Source organism: Lytechinus variegatus, chromosome 11 (genome assembly GCF_018143015.1).
Source record: "Lytechinus variegatus isolate NC3 chromosome 11, Lvar_3.0, whole genome shotgun sequence".
Taxonomy (NCBI): domain Eukaryota; kingdom Metazoa; phylum Echinodermata; class Echinoidea; order Temnopleuroida; family Toxopneustidae; genus Lytechinus; species Lytechinus variegatus.
The window spans coordinates 25,388,887-25,415,187 of NC_054750.1; the positions used below are offsets into that span (position 1 = coordinate 25,388,887).

The 26,301-nt window shown below is 36.0% G+C and overlaps 1 pseudogene; it reads right to left on the minus strand.

Annotated features, from left to right (window-relative positions):
• Window positions 1-602: 602 nt before the first annotated feature.
• On the minus strand, window positions 603-26,301 carry LOC121424474 (annotated as a pseudogene).

Consider the following 26,301-nt stretch of genomic DNA (forward strand, 5'->3'; position numbering starts at 1 on the left):
GGTCTGGAGTAGTAAGACTAGATTTACTTTGTACACTGGCTATCTTGATACAGACGGAGAGTTTGGAGTCTAGTCTTCACCCTAGACTTGGGATTGGTTAAATTGCACATCTCTGAACATGAGTGAATCATGCGAGAATTGGGGCCCTTTTCACAAAGAGTTACAATTGCTGCAACTGTGCCATTATGGGAACTACCATGGTAACCTTGATTATGACTGGCTACTGAGCCCTGTTACCATGATAGTTGCCATAATGGCAAAGTTAACTTTTTTTATGAAACGGGCCCCTGGTCCCTGTTTTACAAAGAGCTGTGATAGATTCAAAACAAACTCAAATTGCAATCGACCTAAAACTCCTACCTTTTAACTGCACTCATTTCGATCAATCGCAATATGAGTTTGATTTTAATCGATCGCAACTCTATGTAAGACGGTTCCTGGCCACGTTCTTCTTTGATTTGCAATCAATGCCCGAAGTTGTACTTAACTGTGATTTTTCATTTTATTTCTTATTTCCGAATGAGTGTCAATACGCTTTACCAAGCTCCATCTTGACATGTTGACTGATATCTTTGAGCAATGATTACCATTGACAAAACGAATCAATTCTACTAAATATAATTTCATGAAATACGTTTCTATGCGCTGACATTAAAACAAACACTTTAGAAAAGACTTTCAGAGAAAATAAAGTTTTCGATCATTTAATAAAATTTTAGCTAATATACATATTATTTTGCATTTTGTATCGTATAGAATTAACACACTGAATATTCAATGAAAACTTCTAGTCCACATCTGAAAGAAACTTTGACACTAAATCCAACTCAATTTTAATTAAAACAGGTTGAAAATGGTATCACGGTACTCAACGGTACTCAAATTGGCAGCATTGTCCAAAATGGCGGGTTTTCGTCACATTTTATGATTTTTTTCTACACATATAGCATATTATTAAAAACATTTCCCAAGTGATATATATTGAGCTATGAAAATTAAAGTAAAATACAGATTTGTAAATAAAATGTTATCAAAAGAATATTCAGTTAGAAGCCAAGATACGATAAACAGACTTTGTGCTTTTTAGGTATAGAATATATGACCCGGTTGCAGGAAGACATGTACAAACGCAATTTAATTTTCAACCAATCAGATGCGCGGATAATTTGGGACTTGTGTTTGATTTGTGTTGCTCCTAGTGAAACGCAACTCTTTTAACTGGCAACAGATATTTGACTTCGATTTATTAATTTTATTAGCTTAAAAGGGTATGAAATATAATACAGGAATGATAAAGTATATATATCTGATAAAAAAGGAAACCATGTACATGAATGGTAATGTCTCAGTTGGCCAATTGAACTACGGCTATGAGTGAATTCATGGGGAGCGTTACATGAAATGACTTGTCAGACTTTTTATACGACATCTCTTGTTTTATCAGACAGTCACCATAGTAACAGTGGTTCTCAGACTAATCAAATTCGCGGGAACAGATCTGACAACTTGTCGGACGAAATGTAATAAACCGCTCCCCTTGTCAAATGGTAAAACAAAAATGGCAGTTCGATCGCCATGGGTGTGGCCATGAAGGGCTTGGTCATGAAGGGCGTGGTCAATTAGAATCCAGAAGGTCGACCGCCTTTCCTTGTATCACAATGAGCTCGTAACCAACCATCATCAAGGCGTTCGATGCCTTGGACCACAGCTGTCCTCCCAGACACCACCGGTCGATGACCTTTCCTTGATAGACCATCTATGATTTCCTATAAAGTGAGATAGAGAAAATAATGGAAAATGTATTTAAAGAGTGGGTGGTGGCCCTCGATAACATTGCTCTAAGGATGCGCATATGAAAATATAGTTGTCATCGGCCGATTGACACGTGACTTACAAACAAAAAAATATAATGTTCTTTCGTAATTTGTCCTTGAATAATTAAGCAGATCTTATATTCCAAATGCAATATGTCTGTATACATATGAATAGAAACTTACTAACTCAAAACTAAAATGTATCTGAATTTACGTGACAATGCTACTTGTCAAAAACCAAACGAATAACGATTTAAACTTACCTGGGGAAAGCCTTCTTCATAGTACGGCTGTTCGGGTATTAATTGATGGTATATCCGTTTTCGCTCAATAGCATCGCGGATACTCGAACCGAACCAAAGGTTTTCAACGCTCACCTGGACATGATGAAAAAGCAAAACAGAATTTTATTTTTTTAAGTCCTCTTATTTTACTAATCCATCCTCTCTCTCTCTCTTTCTTCTTCTTATATGATTTTGCCAGAGTGCGTGAAAGATTTTGAAGAGAAAGTGCCAATTTCATTTGCTAAGCAACTATGAACAAAGAATTACAATTTTATCATTTTTTTCCATGATGCAGCCTTCCAATCCCGGAGGGGCCGCTTTCAATATGATACGTAACTCAAAACAATGTAGGTTGGACTAAAGTCATCATGGTAAAAGGAAAGCAGACATTTCTGTTAATTGCTCTTTCTTACGAAGAAGTTTTCACTGCTGTGCTGTCTAACATAGCAATGAAATGGACCGAATTTCCAAGTAATCGAATTAAAACAATGAAAGTGGAATGAAAAAAAAAATCTACCAAGCTGGCAGCCAATGTTATCCTTGGCCCTCCCGATGCACCTGCAACAAGTCTGACGTCACCTTCCCTGTCGATCAGGATCAGAGGCGTCATCGATGACATCGGACGTTTTCCCGGTTCAATGTAGTTCGACGGCGAGGGAGGAACACCGTAAATATTGTTTTCTCCTGGCTTGGAGAAGTCATCCATTTCATTGTTGTAAATGATCCCCGTCTTTTCTCCTCGGACTTTGGACCCAAAGCTATGATAGAGTAATAGGGGCTCGACCGGGGGTTGGCGAGGGTGGCAATGAGAAAGAGGGAAGAGGTGATGAAAAGAGAAAGTAGATGAACTTTAGATGATTTCAATACAGCATTTCTGTAATTTTCTTTAGTAATATTATCATTATCATAGTCTTTCTTTTCATTTTCATTCCATTTATTTCATTATTTCCCTCCTTTCCTCTGATCAATGTTATATTTAAGTTATTACCTGTTTAATGTTTGCCTGGAGTAGCTTATGTACAGCAAAAGTCTTTTGGCCAAAACACTTCTGAATCATACAATATGTCGAAATTTGGGATAATCATCGTGTATTGTTCTTAAATGTGTATAGTGGTAACAACATCATCATACTATGCAGGCTATACTATCACTGGAAATGTTCTGTTATTCTGTTGTTGTTTTTATAATATTCATGATGTTAGCAACATAGGGCAGAACAGAGCCCATAGGCGGATCCAGGGGGGGGCCGAGGGGCCCGGGCCCCCCCTATTGGCGACGCAAAAAATAAGAAAAAAGAAAGGAAAAAAGAAAAGGAAGGGAAATGAGAGGAGAAAAGAAGAAAGGCAAACATAAGAGGAGGAACATGATTGAATAAAATAACATGAGGGGAAGACTTTGAAATTATTTTTTTGAAAAATCTATTTGTAAGGATATAAAATTTTCGCTCGCGCTTCGCGCTCTTATTGTCTTTTAGGGGATTTGCATAACTTGCTCAATATGGAGCTTGAAATATCAATCTTTGAAGTCAATGTACAAAACATATTTCAGCTGGGAAATTGAACTTTCATTATTTTGTTTGATTTACAAATTGATTTTAAAAAAGTGCTCTGTATAAAAATGTCTGTGTTATGGTCTGAATATTATCATTTTCTGCTTGCGCTGCGCACTCGCAAAATTTGATTTGTCAGGTACCTATTATTTTCTGTATTCCATAAAGTTCTCAAAAAGTTCCCTATTCAGGTCAGATTGTCAAAACGTATCATGATAAGAAAGGTACATAGAATACCCAAATTCTAGGTCGAAATCTAAAACACACGTTAATTCAGATCAATAAATCAATATCCAGTTTCAGATCACAATATCAAAAAGTGTCTGCTCGCGGATAAATAACTTATCCTTTTCATGATTTACAAAACATGAATAGAGTGTCCAGAATTTTTCTGCTTCGTGCTCGCATCAATAAAGTTTAGTTTATATACTTAGAGTCCTTCCAAGATTACAAAAAGTGCTTAGCATTTCCATTATTCAGGTAATAAAGGTCAAAATTTTTCAGCTCGCGCTTCGCGCTCACAATATTTGAATGTTGAAATATGTAACGTCTTCATGGCTAAATGCAAGCAGTCCATAACAGGTACAATTTCGAACAGTTCAAAACGTATACAAAAATTTTCTGCTCGCGCTCTGCGCTTGCATTATTAATGTAAGGAAGATCCCCACTTACTCATCCTTTTCATGATTTACAAAACTAATTGAATAGAGTGTCTTGTTCAGTAGGTCTAAATCTCGAAATTTTTTGCTCACGCTTCGTGATCGCATGTTTAAATATATACCTATTCTGTTAAACAAAACGTGCTAAGGTAAAAATGTCAAAAAATTTCGGCTCGCGCTTCGCGCTCGCATTATTTGATTTTTAAAAATGTGTAACGTCTTCGTGGCTAATTGCAAGCAAGTATTTAACAGTACCCTTTCCATCACTTCATTTCTGCTCACTCTTTACGTTCGTAGTAATTATTAACTTGCATACACATCTTTTTTTCAGGAAGACAAACATTTCCCAGAAAAATCAAAATTTTAGGAATAAGTACATAAGATTTCAAAAAGAATTAGCTCGCGCTCCCGCTCGCATTATATAAATAAGGGTTATGGTATTATACATTTATGTTTCCTAAGAATAAAGCTAAAAGTGACCATTAGGACTACCCCTTCAAAGAAAGAAAAAATCCCGGCAAAAATCATATTTGAGCGGCCGATCGGGGAAAATATGGCTGAAAAAAATTCCGCCCCCCCCCCCCCCCTATTGGCGAAGGCTGGATCCGCCCCTGCAGCCCCCCCCCCCCCCAAAAAAAAAAAAAAAAACTATCACCAATTGATACAAGAGACAATAATTATGATATTTTATTTCCCCTTCCTTACGAAGTATTGATGGTACTCGTAATCGCAGCCGCGTTGCCGTACTGGTCGACGATCGATATATGGGTAGTTCCGCTGTCTTCTACCAGTTGGAACTCGGGTTCGTAATACGTATAATTGTGTGTCCGGTCGTCGTCGATTCTAGTTCGGAAGTCATCGGCGAACGATTGATCGGTCATGTTTCTTACTAGCTAGCATGGGGAAAAAGTGAATAAAATAGTCCCGTTACTGTTAAATAGCAATAATAATCATAATACCAACTTGCTTATATAGCGCATATTACTGCCAAATGCGTCCTTATGCGCTTAATTGGATACTATTACCCTGGCTTGAGCCCCGCAGCCTTTTTACAGTGCGGTGGCATTTCAAGGAATAAATTCCTGCCAGGTGACCATTCACCTCACCTGGGTCGAGTGCAGCACACTGTGGAAAAATTTCTTGCTGAAGGATTCGAACCCACGACCCTCTGTTTCAAAGTCCGAAGACAAATCCACTGGGCCACAACGCTCCATTGTTGTTGTTTGATATTGGTTCATTACAAGTATATTCTCTTTTATTGGGAATTGGCGAAAAGGTGTAGCCATTTTGCGACATTGATAATGATAATATGATACTGATTTGTACAGTGCAGTCACTATATTAAAATATACTCTACTGCGCGTTGGTTACTCCTACTGCTTATACTAAGTAAAAATTATGATCTACTTGAAAGCTTCCTTAAACAAATGTGATATAGAACGACTTGATTATTTAGAAATGTTTCTTTACTCTACAACGAATAATGCTTACCTCTGTTAAATTAACAAAACTTGAATCTCCTAAAGCACTCCTCTTGCCATAAGCGAACTTGAAAGCTTCAATGATCCGATGGTATGCTAGGATTTTTCCCTCAACTGATTGCATCGTCCTAGAATTAAATCCGTATCCTAAAAAGATATCAAATTAAACAAAACAGTGATCAGACAAAAACAATTATATTGTTTTAATCGGCTTGGTTGCGCTACACACCCGCTTGCATGATTTTTGGGGAAAAAAACAATGCGATGGGCCTCCCTCCGTGATAAAATTCCTGCGCATACGGCAAATGTAGTCATCATCATCGTGATTGATACCGGGATGGATAGTGGAAGTGGTGAAGAATGAAAAGTAGTAACAAGCCTAGTAGTAAAAGTAGTAGTAGTAGTAGTAGTAGTAGTAGTAGTAGTAGTAGTAGTAGTAGTAGTAGTAGTAGTAGTAGTAGTAGTAGTAGTAGTAGTAGTAGTAGTAGTAGTAGTAGTAGTAGTAGTAGTAGTAGTAGTAGTAGTAGTAGTAGTAGTAGTAGTAGTATATAGTAGTAGTAGTAGTAGTAGTAGTAGTAGTAGTATATAGTAGTAGTAGTGGTAGTAGTAGTAGTAGTAGAAGTAGTAGTAGTAGTAGTAGTAGTAGTAGTAGTAGTGGTAGTAGTATAGTAGTAGTTAGTAGTAGTAGTAGTAGTAGTAGTAGTAGTAGTAGTAGTAGTAGTAGTAGTAGTAGTAGTAGTAGTAGTAGTAGTAGTAGTAGTAGTAGTATATAGTAGTAGTAGTAGTAGTAGTGGTAGTGGTAGTAGTGGTAGTAGTGGTAGTAGTGGTAGTAGTGGTAGTAGTAGTAAGTAGTATAGTAGTAGTAGTAGTAGTAGTAGTAGTAGTAGTAGTAGTAGTAGTAGTATAGTAGTATATAGTAGTAGTAGTAGTAGTAGTAGTCAGGGGCCGCGGAAGGTGGGGGGCTTTAGCCCCTCCCCCACTTTTTTCCAAAACCGATACATACACGTAAAAATGACAATAGAATTATGATTTTTGCATGGTCAGTTCCCCCCCCCCACTTTGAAAACCGTTCCGCGGCCCCTGGTAGTAGTAGTAGTAGTAGTAGTAGTAGTAGTAGTAGTAGTAGTAGTAGTAGTAGTAGTAGTAGTAGTAGTAGTAGTAGTAGTAGTAGTAGTAGTAGTAGTAGTAGTAGTAGTAGAAGTAGTAGCAGCATCAGTAGAAGTGGTAGTCATCGTCGTCGTAGTCGTCGTACATTACCTTCAAGTATATTCATGATGAGTGAGTAGACAGCGCCACTACTGGGAGGGGGACCAGAGAAAGCACGCATGTTATTTATTGCCACAATCAACGGTTCCCTTCGTTCCACTTGGTAATCTGCCAAATCCTCCTCTGTGATCAAACCACCTGAAAATTGTAAAAATAAACAATCTAACAAACGAAGACACTATAAAAATACAAACAAAACGACAATTAAAAAAAAATCCTTTTATACACTTCTAAACTTTAAAGGTTAAAATACTTTTCGAAATTAAGCTCATTTTTTTTAATTGATACGGTTAGAAGGGTTACATTTGAGGGGGTTTCTAATCGGGATCTGCGTAGAGATGTGTGTTGCGTAGAAACTACCAACACTACGCCGCCGTTCGTTTTGCCAACATATAGCTCTCCGCAAATTCCGGTGTGAAACCCTTTGGACAATGGCGGCGGAAGCCCCAAAATAAAAAAAAATTGACAAGCAAAAATAAAAAGTTTATCAACTAATATCTTAGTGGGATCGTCCCCCACCTCAATTTTTTGGGAGGACATGTCTCCCCCCCCCCCCGCTTCCACCGCTGTTGTTCCCCTGTTGTCTTAATTGCTATCAGCTTCTTTTTAGGGGTGGGGCCATTTCTAACTAAAATTAAGATTTTTCATTATAACCATCATTGGCGGGTTGTAGACAAACGAGTAAATCCAATCTGATAACACAGTTAATTGTGAAACGATAAAAAAAATCAAAATACCATTTTATAGATTGCTTTTTCGGGGGGTTAATAACGCAATTTTGGTGTTCAGGCAGAGAAAATCCAACAACCTTTATCTGATTGCAAGAATATAATGGAGTATATTTCTCTTTTGTTTTTCACGAGTCTCTCTCTTTCCATTCCTTCCCTCCATCTCTCTATTTCTATCCACACACGAAATCATTCACTTTCGATTAAAAAAAAATATGTCATATAATCTTCCCCTCTGACAACAAGATATTAGTTTTTAAATAATTATAATATAATATAGGGTTTCTATAGCGCACGTATCCCAATTGCTAGGTGCTCAAGGCGCTCAGATATTACCCCGGCTAAGCTAGTCTATCGATTCTGGTGCGCAAAGCTTTTTTGAGGAATTACTTCCTGTCGGTACCCATTTACCTCACCTGGGTCGAGTGCAGCACAGTGTGGATACATTTTCCTGCTGAAGGAAAACATGACATGGCTAGGATTCGAACCCACGACCCTCAGTCTTACCTCTGTCAGCTATTTCGGAAGCTATGTCTCTTGCAATTTGGCCATTGTAGAATGCATCAGCCCCACTCTCAGCTATTATTCGGAGTGTATTGGCCAGTTTGGGGCGGTATACAATATCGCCCTCTTTTAGGATGGTTCCGTTTCCATCTGTCAGTATTTCACTGGAATGGAGGAAAACAAACTCATATTCTTTATATTATTTTCCTAATAGATTTGGCACCTTTAGGTCTAATTGCACCCAATTAGGAGGCTGCATGTGACGACTCACTTATTTTAATTTTGAAGAATTAGATTTAAAACAAAGGGAATTTCTTAATCACAAATATTTTTTGCCTTTTTGCCCATTCATCCCCTTTTCAAAAGAATTTGTATTATTGATTAAATTGCTTAATATCTCGTTACTTTTTTTCCTTTGTAAACCCTGATAACGGCATGCATCATCTCTTTTCTGTAAAGTCAATCGATGTTCATAGTTTGGCACTGGTTGAGGAAGAACTCGTATACCCATTCCCATGAAAGACAGGCATGCATCGTTACCCCCCCCCCATCCCCGCCCTTCTGTCTTTCTGTCTGTCTCCCCCCCCCCCCCCCTCTCTCTCTTTCTCTGTCTTTCTTCGAAAAGGGGGTTATTTGCCGTTGCTGCGTAACCAAAGGCTGAAAGAGAGAGTATAATAGGAGAGATAACAAAAAGAATATATGCCATGACTCGATTTTGTACGATAAGGAGAAGTGATGTAAAAAAGGTTGGTCTGATATAAGACATCGTTGACATCAAGTACTGATATCTCCTGGAATATCAAAATCATTTTGTACATTGACTCTAACCTCAGACTTGGATCATTCGTAATGATATCTTGGTACCGATCCATTGCCTCGTACAAGGGCGGACCAATTTCAAATCCCTCTTCAGCGAGCTCAATGACAGGCTGGAGGAGTTCCCTCCACGGTCTTTTCCCGAAGCTCTGGTGGGCCTCCCAGAACCCCTTGATCTCACCCGGTACACCGATGGCAAGTGGTCCTGAATAATGATTTTAAAATCGTATGCAATAAGAAAATGGGTTCAATTTTGCACCTTTTCAATCACCCCCCAATCACTGACGTACTGATGGGGGGCTTGGGGCCGTGCCCTGCCCCCCCCCCCACCCCAGAAAGTTTTCACGTCCAAGAAAAAAGGAGAATAGGAAGAGAAGGAAAGGGAATGGATGAAATATTCTCTACTATTTTTTTTGAAATATAATATAAACAATACTTTTTGCATAAAAAAGATCAAAATTTGTGCTTCTCGCTTCATTTTTTTGGTAGTACTTTTGCTCTTTCCTCAATTTTGTTTGGCTCATTGCGCCACTTGCTATGATTATCTTTTTTTATAGGGTGTTAATATTTCTTCAGATATTTGATTTGGGACCAAGAACCAAGTTCTAGTAGGGGGAAATGTGATTAAGAGCAGGTGGGGTAATGCCCGCTGATAATCTACACTCAAGAAAGCTGATGGCCTTAGTATATTTGTCAAATGGATACACTTAAAGATCTTTGTTAATACAAATACAACCATACTTGATACCAATACAATCATAGTACATTTATACCAAATGTTGAGGCGTCCTCCGACTCGTTCTGGTACATGTCGCGATGCGAAGCGGCTGGCGCCCTCTCCCGAGCATCGATGAAGTAGGGCTTTTCTTGTTCTCTGTCGTAGAAGAGAATGAAGTTTCCCCCTCCCAGCCCGGCACTTTGCATGTTGTACATCCCCACACAAAGTAGCGAAGTGATGGCGGCATCAATTGCACTTCCTTTATTTAATAACACGTTTCTAGAGGGATAAATGATTTGAGAGATTAAGTGGGTGTTGTAAACAAAGATTGGCGATCGATTGCAAAATTGCAGATTTTCCGTAATAATTTTAGAAATGACAGATCAATTTTGACCAAAGGAGATCAATTTATATTCTTTGATGGAAGAAAAAGACCATAATAAAAAATGTAAAATTGCAATAAAACGCATGACTTTCAATTAATTTTGGAACCCAAAATTTAACTCAAATTTGACCCAATCAATTGTAGGTTTCATACAACACCCAATTTGATGGGGTTATTATTTGAATAAAGAGAAGTTAGCAAGGTTGATTGATATTTTTTAAATTATTATCATGGCCATCAACATCGTCAACAACCGTGGCGCGTCCCGTTGCACGTAACATGTAAGTTGGTATGATAACTTTGCCATCCGATGTTAACTTCGCCAAAATCCTTGTTTATGATAAGCTTATGAGCATTGTTACCATGGCAGCTAGCTACCACTGGATGGCAAAGTTACTGTAATCGTATAACTATGCCATCCAACAGGCTCTCGATCAATATCAGATTAAGAAACTGTCGCTATTAGGCTTCGTCACTCAGCATGCTCTGTAATGCATAATCATATATTATCGAATCATAAAAATTACAATGGTTAATGATATTGCATATTCATTTTTCGAAATATAGTGAATTTGAATGAAATGAAATTATCAATATAAAATATTTACCTTCCCATCTCCGAGCATCGGGGGTGCATCGGACGCAACTGTTGCCTCCCTATAAGTGTAATAGCCATTATCGACAGGAAGTGCATCGTCGACACGTGATGCCAGAGTGATAGCGAGGTATATAGCACCTGCTATAGCACCAGCAAGCACTATCACCACCACAAAGCCAGCCAACTTTCTGTTCAATGATAAAAAGGTTTACAATATTATTATTATGTACACAATGATGCAGCGAAAATATACCGTCACGAATGGTTACAAAGGCTACATACGAACGATTTTGTCACTGAGATCTCCTCAAAGGGGAAGTTCACCCTGAGAAAACCTTTATTGTGAAAATAGCAGAAAAAATAATAACAAATATTGCCGAGGGTTCGCGGAAATTCCATCAAAGAAATAAAAGTTATTAGAAGTTGACTTATTTGATTTGTGACGTCATATGCGAGCAGCTTCCCCACAAATTGTATGATAAATAACAATAAATTGTCATTTTCGCAGCAGAATTTAATTTTTTTATTGCACCTTCGGTATATCAATAGACAAATCATTTCACACCAGTTTCTAAAAATAAAAAATAAAATGGAAAAAAAGGTCATCACGAACCTCAACAAAATGAAATTTATGCATTTTATATTACAAAACATATGGTGCAGCTGCTCGCATATGACGTCACAAATCAAACATTACAAATTCTATTAACTTTATTGCCAACTCGTTCACTCACCACATAGTCTACTTTCATTTATTCTGATGCCATTTCGTCTAACAACCATTTGGTCCAATCATCACTTCGTCTAATCACCATTTCGTCTCATAACCAGTTGATCCAATATCCATTTCATTTTCATTCATTTTGCACAATTAACACTCCGTCCAATAGACCTGATTGTATATGGACTAAATTGCTAATGGATCAACTGCTTATTAGAGGAAATGGTGAGAGGGCGAATTGACATTAGACCATGTGGATCGCGGACGAACTAATGGTAGACCAAATGATAGTAGACGAATTTGCATTAGAAAAATTGAAAAAAAACTGCTTTTACAGCGAATTACCCCTCCTTTTGTAAACAAATCTGTTATATTTATATCCATTTAAGCCAATTTTGTTTTATATTATTTACATTGAAAAATGATGTTTTGTAAAAATGGAAGGAAACAAATCTTTATTCGAATGAATGAAAAGTACTGTCATAAGGTCGTGGACCTCAAACGACACTTTGACCTTGACTAAAAACCTTGTTTTTCACGTCTTAGTTTAGAAAATTGTACAAGCATGAAAATTGGCACAAAGGTAGAATAAGTTATCCTAAACATTTATAACATGGGTGCCAACGTGAGTTTCCCAAATATAGCAACGGTTACTAGGTAACATATTTACCTTAGTAACCGAGTTTTCTTGGGCTTGAGGAACAGTTTTACAAGCAAGCATCTTTGCTCCCCACTTGGTGGGGAGCCGAAAGATGAGTGGATTGGCGCTGATTAGAGATTGGAGACATGTGCCCTCTATGTTAGCTTTTGGGAAAGTGCATTTCCTAACAACAAGGTCCAATCTGGACTAGGTTTGCACACGTCGTGCGGGCTTGGCTGGTCTGTCTGTCACGATAAACTGTCCTCTTTTCTTTACTCTGCCTGTTACTCTTTCCTTTCTTCCTTTCTTTCATTCTTTCTTTCTCTTTTTTTCTTCATTTTCTTTCTTTTTTTCTCTCTCTCTTTCTTTCCTTCCTTCTGCTTTTCTTATTTTGTTTTTGTATTGTTTTTTGTTGTTGTTCTGTCTGATTGTTTTATTCTCTTCTGTGTGTGTCTGTGTGGGGGGGGTGAGCACTCGAACGAGTTTCCATTTTTTTATTGTAAATTTCATTCAGTTTAATCAATGTTGAGTAATCAATTTTCCACATAACTATTGTACATGTATGATTTTGTGAATTTATATTGGTTATAAATAGTTAATTTTTGTTACTGAATTTATCCACTGTAAATGATTATGTTAATACCATGACATTTTGTACGATTATCTGTATTATAAATAATTATTTGTCTTTTGTGAACAGTGTTTTGTAAATATAGAATTGTAATATTTTATAATGTACCGAACCATCACTTTGATTTTGAACTGAATGATTAATAAATATCATTACAAAACAAAAAAATAGTTCAGATCATTATAATTTACTCAGAAGAGCTCAGAAATTAATTTTGTTCCATAGATTCCTTATGTGATGATTGTTTCCATAGGTAGACCCAATGAGCACCAAAGCAACGGTTGCTAGGTAACATATTTCCTCAATAATCAATACTTATGTGTTTTTATGATTATGATTTTTGTGAGCCATGTGCACCACATCTTTTATATTTAAGCATTAATACATTAATCACAACAACACAGGAACATGTATACCATGTTTATCCGTCCATGATAAGTACCAGTTGCTAAGTAGCATGTTATCTGCAACCGATTGTTCAAGGCCGTATGGTAAGATTATTAATGCGTTTAAGAGGTACTCATACTAGTAGATGCTCAAAAACGTAAAAGCTCGCACAAATCAAACTACCTGATGATATGGTTTATAATTCCAATAACGATGTCTACGGGGTCCATATCATTGGCATAATGATACTTGTTGCTTGTTAGAAAACTCACCTTAAAACCAATCTTTCTCCATTCGGAAACCATGATTATTAGGAATTAACCAAAACATAATTATGTAAAAGATCAACCATTGTTTAAATCATTTAGTGTTAGAAATGTTTCCAGTGTTCTTGGCTTCAAATCATCCCTTAAGACATACCTTTTTCCTCAATAATTAATATTTTTCCTTTTTTATCTTGAATATTGTATAGTAATCATTGCAAATATTAAATGTTTCATACTTTTGTACGCGCTATGGTACTTTTTGTTTTTAGCGCCTCTAAATACCCATTATTATTATTATTATTATTATTAGTGTCTTTCATAGTAAGAGTTATTTGTTAATGTTTGTTATTACTTTATAGTTACATGCATGATTATTTATCTGAGCGATTGACAATAAAGGTAGAATTGATCGACACTTGTATCATCAAGAATCATAAGTCTAGAAACCGTTGACATTCATGTACAAATTTCATATACAATCCGGTCTATTGGACGGAGTGTTAATTGTGCAAAATGAATGAAAATGAAACTGTTATTGGATCAACTGGTTATTAGACGAAATGGTGAGTGGAAGAATTGGCAATTAGACCATGTGGATAGTGGACGAACTGATGGTAGACCAAATGATAGTAGAGGAATTGGCATTAGATGAATTGGAAATAAACTTTGCTTTTACAGCGAATTGCCCCTCCTTTTGTAAACAAATGTGTTATATATATATCCCTTTAAGCCAATTTTGTTTTTTTATGATTTATATTGAAAAATGATGCTTTGTAATAATGGAAGGAAACAAATCTTTATTCGAATGAATGAAAAGTATTATCATAAGGTCGTGGACCTCTAACGACATTTGACCTTGACTAAGAACCTTGTTTTTCACGTCTATCTCTTGTGATATCCAATAAACATCTCATATATTTTTTCCAATTCAAATCAATCACTTCAAACAAGAATTAATTTTTCTTCCATTTCACAAATTTCCACATCATTTCGTAAACATGAATTCATACAAAAATCAGTTTATTATGAAGAATATAAATATGCACAGAAGGCGTATACCCGAAAAGCAAAGGGCTCGTGGCGGAATGAATACGTGTATAGACATAAATACAATACAGTTAAACAATGCAAAGAAAAGACGAAGGGTTAGAAAAGGGAAGAGAAAAGAAGAAAGGAAAGGGAACTAGAGAGGCAGACGTGAGCGGGGAGGCGGACATGGAGGTGCCGTGGCCGAGAGGTCTAATGCGCCTGGCTATACATTGAAAGTCCGGGGTTCGATCCCTGGCCGCGGCACCTAGCTACGCCCGTGAGCAAAGCATTGAATGTACAATGCTCTTTTCCCCTTCTTTGAAATAATTGGAAATGCTATATGCATTATTGGTAACCAGGTGTGCACTTGCTTAAAAAAGTACTAAATCGAATAGAGTGCTCAACAAATGTATCAGTGGGGGCAAAATATAAATGCCGCAACAACAATTGTACATATTATCATGGTAACTTAAAGTCAAAAGGAAACGAGAGATGGAAAATATTCATATATAGGATGACAAAACCAATTTTGTATACTTAAAGCTAGTAGTTGACGTCGTCTAATTTCAACAATTTTAGGGAAATGAATAAAAGTTTAAATACTTCCTAGTTGTATCTTGTCGTCTGGAGAAATAATAAGTTCAATTTTCTTTTTAAGGGAACATAATTTTAAGATGGTTTGGTATGTGTTATAGCCCAGACCAAATTACAGTAATGAAGATATGACAAGATTAAAGAGCAATATAATGTACGCAATACAGTTTTAGGCAAGTAAAAATTTCGGCGATAATCATTTCAAATATTTTTTTGCAAACTTTGTTCTCAATTTCAATTATGTGATGTATCCATGTTAAATCATTGTCAATTTTTTTTAGATTCAGATTTATTTCCAACAGAAATGACATAAATATTGATACAAATCATTTTTGTTACATTATAACAAATATTTACAATACATTAATGATAATCATGATAATTAATAATTAACATATAAAGACAGAACAAAACATTTTGTAGACAAATTATAATATATAGTTTGAATAGAAGAAAAGTATCTGTGGAAATGGGGGATTCACTCAAAAGCATAGCTTGTATAATGTGAACCCCCTAAAGGAAGATAAAAAGAGGGAGGGAAGAAGAGAAAGAGACGCAATGGTTGCTATTTGCCTACGAAGATTTATTGATTAGATTTAAAAGAACAGGATAACTCAAAAACAAGATTAAAAAAATAATAATAATAAAATAAAATATAAAAAAACAAGACGACGAAAGGAGAAATAAACACAAATAGAATCAGGACAAACTGCGACCGAAAAGAGGATAAAACAAAATGATAAAGACTAACAAAAATAAGTTGAAGTCTGAGAGGAGATGATAAATGAATGAAGACATCGGTAGAATTTAAGTAAGAAGTTTTTTTTAGTTTTCTTTTAAAAGAATGTATGGAAGGGCTGTTTTTAATGTTATTGTCGAGGGAGTTCCAAAATCTAGGGCCACCGAACATAAATGCACTCTTTGCCAATAAAGTTCTAAAACGGGGTAAATGAAATTTGTTAGATTGCCTAGTAAGGTAATTATGAAAAGCCCGATTAAGAGGAAACATAGAATCAAATACACGTGGAAGGGTGTTTTTGTCAAATTTAAACATATAATTGTTCTAAATGAAATATATAGGTATTGGTCCCTTATCTTCAGCAATTTGCTATAAAAAAATAGTGTTTCATTGTGTGAACTAAAAGCTGAATTATGAATAACACGAAGTGACTTCTTTTGCAGTAATAACAGTCTATCTAAAAAAAAAATGGTTTGGTGGGTGCTGCCCCAGGCAATTATAACGCCAGCGACCAAATGTTTTTAACTCTGGGAATAATTTGATTGTTAATCTTAACAACTAAATGATTAAAATCAATATACCTTGTGGAGTATGATAATGTAGTTGTTTTTTTATAGTAGTAAGCTCATTTTCACAAAACCATTGACAAACCTTTGTTAGTTCAGTATTTACAGTTTCACACAAGTGATAATTTTTTATCGGAATAAACAATAATTGTGACGTCGGCGTACATGATAAAGTAAAGGAGATTAGACGAACTATAAATGTGATTGATAAATAAGATGAACAAAAGTGGGCCAAATAATGACCCTTGTGATACTCCACATTCAATTGTCTTAAATTCAGACTGAACAGAGTTATAATTGGTGCATTGCTGACTTAAAAAGGTCGAGGGCAGTTCCACGATTAGTATTATTTAGTTCTGATAAAAGTATATTACAATTAATTGCGTCAAAAGCTTTTGAGAAGCCAATAAATATTGCGAATAAGTCGTGCTCAAAGGAGTCAATTAAGGTATTTGTTATTTCGTGAAGGGCCAACTCTGTTGAGTGGTCACTGTGAAATTTGTAATGAGATTCAAAAAGACGCTTGTTATTTTCAAGAGAATTGTAGGTCCTTTTATATATAATCTTTTCCAATATTTTAGAAAAAATAAATAAAATGCACTGATATGGGACTATAATTACCGAACTGCTCTTTGTCACCAGTTTCAAAAATTGGAGAAACTCTTAATTTTTTCATATTTTCAGGAAATACCCCAGAGGCTAACGATAGATTGAATATATGGCATAAAAGTTAGCTTTAGGTGATTAGATATTTAAGATTTTAGAATAATGAACAAAATATCACAAATTCTTATCCAATAACTGATCGGAAATAACCATATCCCAGTAACCTCAAATTATCCTCATCTAATTTCTAATGCCTGTTATAATCATTGTGCCAGACGACCAGTGATATTCATCCCATAATGCCAAGGTCTCATAAATTAGGCCCTTAATCATTTAAAGTTATGGTGACAATTGATACCCAAAGTATGGTCAAACTTTATTGACCCTAAATGACTTTTAACTGTAATCACGTGACCTGAACCTCATGGAAGATGATCAATGATATTTGATTAACCTGATGTCCAAGTTTCATGAAATTAGTTTATATCCTTTCAAGGTTTTGGAGATATATATTTAAATGTTAATGACGTCGACGCGGTGCCTATAGTATCGCTCTCCTGTGCAGACGAGACAAAATAAAAAAATCGAAAATTTCGACGTTTTTCTCAAGAAACAATAATTCCAAACTCAGGTTATCTCCTTTCATGAGGCAATGAATATGCAGTAAGTGGATGACTTTTCCTCGTTGAAAAATTACTTATTATGTTTTCTTGTCTTGTACTGTCCTGTCTCTTATTTTCTATGTCTTTTCATTCCCCCTCTCTCTCACTTTGCTTTTTCTTCTGTCTATTGCGCAACATATCCTCCACAGCGAAGACCTCATTGTGTGAATAGCTTTGCATTTTTTCAGTAATTATGTTTACATCAATATGATTTCGACCTTTTTGTTCCTTCTCTTTTCTTTCTTGTGATATATACGCATAAATATGAATAAGTCGATTATATTTTCTTCATTCCCAAGGGGATCCACACTTTACAAGCTTTGCTTTTTCGTGGACCCCCCCCCCCCCACTCATTTCCGTTTATGCTCAATATTATACTGGGTTTTTTTTTAAGAAGTAAGAATGCTCGTCTGTAAAATTGTACTTGATTTTTATTACTTTATATTACGTTGTATGTTTTGAATGGAAATGGAAGAAAGAATTGAATTGAATTGTATTTCGAAGAGAAGGTACCAACTTCATTTGGCAAGCTATGAACTATGAACAAAGATCATTACAATGTCGTCATTTTTATCCATGATGTGCAGCCTTTCAATATGACACGTCATAATGTAGGTTGGAGTAAAGTCATAGTAAAAGTAAGGCATACATTTCAATTGTTCTTTTAGACGAAGGAGTTTTCACTGCTGCGTTGTCTGACATAGCAACAAACATGGTCCGAGTTTCATTTTCACACACCACTCCGCTTTATCATCTTCTACGTTTTCTTATTCCTTCTTCCTTCATTCTTATTTCATCTTCTTCTTCTTATCCTTCTTCTTCTTCTTACCCTTCTTCTTCTTCTTCTTATCCTTCTTCTTCTTCTCACCCTTCTTCTTCTTCTTCCTCTCATTATTATTATTATAATTCTCCCCTTTCTTAATCCTTATTCTCCTTTCCTTATCATCCTTCTTCTCTTGTTTGAGTTTCTATCATGACATCTCCATCAGTGCCATTTCTTGTCATTTTTAAACTTATATTATGTTGAATTTCAAGTTAGAGTCGATACTCAGGGCTTGACTCAGACTGATGGAAAAAGACCCGTCAGTGTTAGATTACTGGAATGTTTTATCGTCATGATTTCAAGGCCCCGTCTTACAAAGAGTTACGATTGATCCAATCAATCGTAACTCTATGGTAATCCATCAGTGTCATATTTTTTTCTTTAGGAAACGTGCTCAATGTCCTTTGTAAACAAAAAGAAGCACAGTGAATTTTCAAGAAAACAACGAATGTATGAATATGCATCATAGTCGGAAAATATTTTGAGCAAACATGAATGACTGATGTTGACGTCGCTGGCCGTCCATAGTTGTGATTGATCGGATCAATCGTAACTCTTTGTAAGACAGGGCCCAGAAGAAAAAAATCGGATCTATCCATGTAGGCGCCGCACTAATACTGTAAGGGGAGGGGCTAGGAGACTTCAACCCCTCACTATTTTTTTTCAGAAAACGTGCACTGTATAAATGTGCGAATTATCATATTATTGCTATTTTTCATGGTCAGCCTCCCCTCCCCCAACTTTTGAAACCGTTCCGTTACCCCTCAATACTCAGAGATGGGCGTATCCTTCATCGAGTTACACAGAAAAAAGGATCTGAACAATTTGTTTGTTGTGGCAATAACCCAAATTCAAGTTTATTCCTTCTGATGCACAGTGCCGAATACAACAAAGGCCGATGTTACTTTTAATGGTGTAGTCCAGGCTGGAAATGGATTAAAGGAGAATGAAACCTTTGGAACAACATATAGCTTGTGTGAAAACAGAAAAAAAGATCAACGAAAGTTTGAGAAAAATTATGAGCATTTGGATATTGCGATCACTTATGCTATGGAGACCCTCCAATTGGCTATGCGACAAAGATGTGTGCTGTCACCTGTGAACAACTTTTCCCCATTACTCTAGTTTTTAAACTGCCTCTTTTATCACATCCATCAGTAGACTATGTGTTCTTTCTACAGGAGGGCATGTAATACAGATTTTTAAAGTATACATCATGGATAAAGAGTTTGTATCACCATAAGAAAAAGCAAAAAGAGACATTTTGGGGGTATTTTATAGTCCATCAAAGGGAAAGTTGTTAACATGTAACATCACATATCCTTGTCGCATTGCCAACGAGAGAGGATCTCCATGGCATTAGTGATTGTAATATTCAAATGCTCATAACTTTCTCATTATTTTGTCTGATCTTTCTCAAACTTTCTTTGATCTTATTCTTTGATTTTACTGTTTTGACACAAGCCTACTTGTCCCAAATGTTTCATTCCGTTTTAATTTAAACAGAAAAAATAAAATCAGACAAACAAAAGCACTGAAAATCAAAATCAGATAAGGAATGATAAAGTCATGATATTTTTCTGTTTACATACATTCATTTTCAGTGAAACAAGTCGGTGCATGCCTTCATAAATATGGAATGAGCAAGCTGATTGTGTCATATTCTCATGCACTCTTGTGAATTTTATTATGAAAATGTATTCATTCAAAGTTTGTCTTCCAAGGATGGAGGAATAAAATGGATTGACTCATGATAAGATAATCGTCGTTGCAGTTCTTTCTTCCTTTTTTTACAAGGGAGACATAATATACACACGACAGGGGGCGTAGACGGTTTTGAAGGGGGGTCTGACATCCGTTGGTCATTACGTTTTTGTACACGGTTTTGAAAAAAAAATGGGAGCTGACCCCCCCCCCCCCCCGACGTATTTTGATGGGGCACAAAGACGCATAGAGGGAAAATTTTATTCAGAGGATTTTGCCCCCTCAATTTAAATGATAATAGCTGGATCTATACATAATTATTGCTATATTTATAGCGCATTTTGTCAAAGGGCACGCAGTTTAATTTATATTTGGCTCGATTTACAACAACTCGCCAATAAAGCATAAAGAAAATAAAGGATTTTGGTATTTTTTTCGAAACATTAAATGGCATTTTAGTTTTCTTAAGGGGAGCAAAAACGAAAAAGGAAAAAACGGACAGGGACACAGACAAAATTGTCAATCATTTTCAACTATATTTCAATATTCTATTTGTGATATTCTTGCACCGTATTTCGTGAACGCCGGTAATATATGTTATCTTGGTGTTTTTGAACATCCAAGTAACGTATGATATGTCGAATAAAAATGTAACCAATGAGAGAAACAGAATTGATTATAATTATGAAGACACTAAGCGGAGCCGATGATATACATGTAGCTTGTAACTCTAACATTTCTAAGGGAAGACAGCGATAGCTACCATAACACAAATTCAGCTGGTCACTCAACTGAAGAGGATGAATCCTGGGCAGGGGCGGATCAGGACTTTCTAAATGGGGGCACATTTTGCCGATGAAAATATGTCAAGCAAGAAAAAAAAGGGGTTTCACCTAAAATTGGAGGTCATTTCGTCCGCGGAAAATTTACAAAGAAAACAAAAAAAGGTTCTCACTTCCAAGCGGGAGGGGGCACACTTGGGTAAAAGCGGTATATTTACATTACTCGTTTTTATTATGGCTCTCAAAAGAAGGGGGCACGAAATTTCCGAAATGAAGCAGTAAACAAATATGCTACAAGACCGGATGAAGAGGCAGAACAGTATAGGGAAGGCGGGGTAAGTTGAGCATAGGGGCAAGTTGAGCCATCACCCCCACACCAATATTGAATGAGTCAGATATGTTGGTGCTGTCATGTACTGATGACCCATTACATAACCCTTAACCCCACCACATTGTTTTCAACTTTGAAAGAAAAAGTACTTTTTAGACGTCTTTTAGAGAGGAAAATACAAATTCCAGCCAAAAAAATATTTTAAAAAAAGGTGTGAAATAGATCATTGGGTTTTTTTTCACACACACACGTCTTTAAATATATTAAAGAAGTATGAACAATATTGTTAGTCCAGGTATAGATTCTCATTCTTGTCATGGTCTTTTACAAGATGGATGCATATAATGTGTGGATGTGAAAATATTGCATGAAGAGTCGGAATGGGGTAAGTTGAGCCAACCAACATGGGGCAAGTTGAGCCATGGTCATTCTTATGGTAATGTATAATAAGAAAAACAGATAAACCTTAAAAAGCCATTGATATGCAGGCAGAAAGGAGCAAATTCACATGGCACTTCTACTTATATCGAGGATGTTAGTATTTACAGCGAATTAGCAAGTGAAAAAACTTTAAATACAAAAATACCTGCTGGTTCTTCCCGCATAGATTTTGTACATATTTTTTTTTGCTCAATTTACCCTAGAGGGGGGTACAACTTACCCCATATATGGGGCAAGTTGGGCCATTTGACATCGTTTTTTTTCAAAGGTCACATTGACTTTAAGTGTGGGGTTATAAAGTTATATATAGGTGAAAAATGTTTCCCAAGAATCAAATTTAAAGGCAAGGTACTTATTTCTACAATATCATTGGTCATATCAATTCTAACATGCAAAATCCAAAAGTGTAACAACTTACCCCGCCTTCCCCTACTGTAGAAGAAACTGCGACGTTATGGTATTTCTGGAGGGCCAGAAGGAAAAGACTGACGAGCTCATCATCTGATCATTGATGTTTTCAACAACAAATTTGTTTCAGACTTTAAACATTTAAACAAATGTTTAAACAACTACTGTGCGATTCACATTGTAAACAACATTGTTTAATTATTTTTAACAGTGTTCGCAATATCTTATTGAGGTGAAACATTCAAACAGTATGTCGCTGTCATGTCTGCGAGACAAGATTAGACTCATTTGTATTTAATGTATGTCCAAGGTTATAGAGTTGCTAGAAGGGGTAAAAACCGAAACGGAGGTGGGATTTTATCTACATTAAAAATATTTTGTTCAATATTTAACGTGACCTTTTCGGTGAATTTACGTGTCTTGAAAGAGTATTAAGAAGCAAAAACATTTTATCATTGCGTATATAGATCACCAAACTCTCAAAGTGCTGTGTGTTTTTTTTAGAATGTTGTCTAAGGATTTCAATTTCTTTATATATCTAAATTGTGACGTCACTAAACAGCCCCCACTTGCCAAACAAAACGATTGTTGAGCTTACAATATTTTCAATAATGCACACCTTGTTACCAATAATGCATATAGCATTTTCATTTATTTGAAAGCAAGATAAAGAGAATTGTAGGGGATAGGTACCGCAGCCGGGGATCGAACCCCGGACTTTCCATAGCCAGGCGCCTTAGACCACGGCACCTCCTGAGCTTACATTTACAAACAATTTGTTGATAAGCCAACGAGGATAACGCCTACATCTGCCACCGTACTCTTATTGATATTGCATAGGCCTACTCTTCAAATCATAACAAAATCACTATTGTAATGTCAATCCACTAGGGATGAGTGATCACTACATGGTGATCTGTTCATTATGAAAGCACATGTGTCATACAATGTTTATTCAAGGAATCTTAAAAAAAATGAATTTATGAGATTTTAAGAACGATTATTTTGAGCGATGTGTGTTGGCAAGATGTTCTTTCAGAAACAGACGCTAACATTTAAATGAGACATGGTCCAGTAAATTCTGTAAAGTATTGAACAAGCACTCCATTGCACCTCTTAGAAAGAAAAAGAGTGCGACAAAAATAAATTCCTCGAATAAACGGTGACATATTGACCAAAAGAGGAGAAAGGAATAAAATATATATACAACCGTGCTATATGTTCGTAATCTAACAGACTGCATGGAAATCACACAGAAAATCTAGAAATATACTGTTACCGATATGATTACGAAAGGCAAAAAAGCAATATATTTCAGAGATCAGTTTTAACCACTACAAAGGAAATCATTCTGCTATGTGGAATATTTTTTAAGACGCACGCTTCCTTATAAAAATCACTTGCTTTTGATCCAAAGTTGTCCTTTAATGGTGAAGATATTTGGGGATTTAATGTATTTGCATCATTTTGTTGACATGGCAGCTTAACGCTGAGAAAGGTTTACCTTTGACTGCGAATTCGATGAATACAATAGCGACCAATCACTTTCGCAATTTTAAGCGGATCTCAAGTTGAGATGTTAAAAAAAACGCATCAATGAAATTGCAAGTAATAGGGCCTCGGGGCTAGCTCCATGATTCCGCCATGGTCCATGTGTAATTAAAGAAGTTATTGACTACATCATTATGCCATAGACACATATTGTCAATACTTCACTGTGCACAGGGGGATTCCTGATGCATGGAAAAGGGCTCGTGGAACACCAATCTTCAAACGCGGTGACAATACTAACATGACTAATCCGTCAATCTATACGTATAGACCAATCTCGGTATCCCAGAGTTGTCTATTGTTCTAGAAATGACTGTGTTTAATCAAACTACCTGCGTGTAAGACAATAGTTTGCTCGATCCATGCCTGTATGGTTTTCCCCCCAATTAAGGCCACTCCACGACCACGGCCTTGTTAAATATCATTGATGATTTTGCTAACAAAGTTGATCAAGGTACGTTAGGTCATAATGGTATGGTTACCAAAGACCTGGAAAAGGTATTTGATTTGATCTCGTCTGAATTGTTATTAAAGAAATGATTGTACTATGGATTTGACCAGGATGCATTTAAATGCTTCCGCGATTATTCCAGGCAGCAATCAATGGTTGTCGATGGTAAACATATCAGGCTTCCGTACTGGAGAAAGAGGAGTTCCTCAGGGGAGTATCCTAGGCCCCCTTCTCTTTATAATCACGCTGAATGATTTGGTCAGATCTGAAGAACAATGTTCCCTCTCTTTATAGGCAGACGATACATGCATTCACTATATAAACCTATCCAATGAGCCCAGAGATTTAGAAACGACTATAAACAGAGAATTAAGGTTAATTTCTAAATGGTTCTCAAATAATGAACTATTAAGCAACACCGATAAGTGTCAATTCATGTTATTAGGATCCAAAGCGAAGCTCCGTCTGTTTGACGATATCGAAATATAAATGCAAAGTTATGAATTACAGAGGATAACCCAATAAACTGCAATGTAAATATCTTGGCGTAATAGTAGACAGTTGCCTAACCTGGACCCCCACCCCTATCATGCTAATACATGTGAAAGTAAGCAGAGCGAGCCAGTGACATTGGAACAATAGATGTATGCACCTGCCTAACATTTCTACTGTAGGATGAATGCCATTGTTGTTCCACTACACTACACTTCACTTCCAACAGCCAAGCAGCTAGCATGGACACGCCCTTACCTCTAAGGTGATAATACAGACCAATACATGCTATAGTGGGTATAAGATCAATGATTAATTAATGAATAAATAAATAAATAAATAAAGTAAAATAATTTTTTACAGTATTCGGAAAAAGGTTTAACAGACATTTTTTTTTTCATTCTTTGTTATATTATAGTACCAAAAAGCACAACACTTATGTCATGTATGTTGTATAAGGCTTTGATCCAACCGATATTTGACTATTGTTCAATCTGGAGAATTATGACAGTAAAAGCCAACTAAATCGAGTCAAATTTTTACAAAACAGGGCACTGAAATCTGTCCTAAGACAGTGGTATAGTAGTACTACCACTATATATCACATTTTAAAGGTTGACCAACTCAACAGTAGATGTGAATTTTAAAAGCATTTTTAAATTAATCAATAATCTAGCCCCATCTATACTTTGTACTCAAATCACACTCAATTCACGAGAATATCTTTTATACGAGGTAAGCATAATATCTAATGAAAAATTCAATTAAAAGCCAGCCCCTTAATTCAGCTTACAAATTATCCAATAACCTATACCCACAACCATCCGATTACAAAAAAAAATCCGTCTACATTTGCACGTCTCTTCATTTTCTTAATAACCAACTACTCCCCTTCCCCTCTGACCACCCCCGTCGATACTGTATTATATTAATTAACTTACCTCATTTTAGGAGGGTATTAATGTTGAATTTGATACTACTTTGTATATTATTTCGTTTCTTTATACTTTTCATTTTGTTTACTTCAATTTTGCTTTTGCAAATTGTTGTACTCTTTTCATATTTAGTTGTATTACGTTTTCGTTGCTATTATCCTTTAATCTATTAATATTGTATGAATTCATTTCACCCCACCCTCGTTTATAACATACCATGGTGCATGTAAGAGTCCCATTCTATTCCAGTGTCAAAGCTCACATTAGATTATAACAGGATTGTACACTATATCAAAGTGAAACCAGAATTAGATTTACAAAATGCCGGTTAAAATTTTCAACCTTAACGCTAGAATAAAATTCAATCGCCTTTTTTTATTCGTCCGTTATGATAATCCAAACAATTTAAGTGCAACTAATGCGATTATTCATTATTTTAAATGCGTTCATTTACATCATCTTTGAGACCATAACGACGAATCAAACCATCCCGTATGTCATTCCAGACAAGCGCATTTTACAGCAAAAACATGACTAAAAGGAAAATAATGAAAATGTTTACTTACTTGTGATCGGTATTCTTCTCATTATTATCCAACAAAAACGGATCATTGTCGGTCCTCTTGGAAACACTCATAGTTTTACGATTCATGATTGTTTTTATTGTTTAATCTATTATCAGAAGCTCAATCAAGTTTGGAAGACTGACTCGACTGACGAGTGCGTGTCCGACTCAAAAT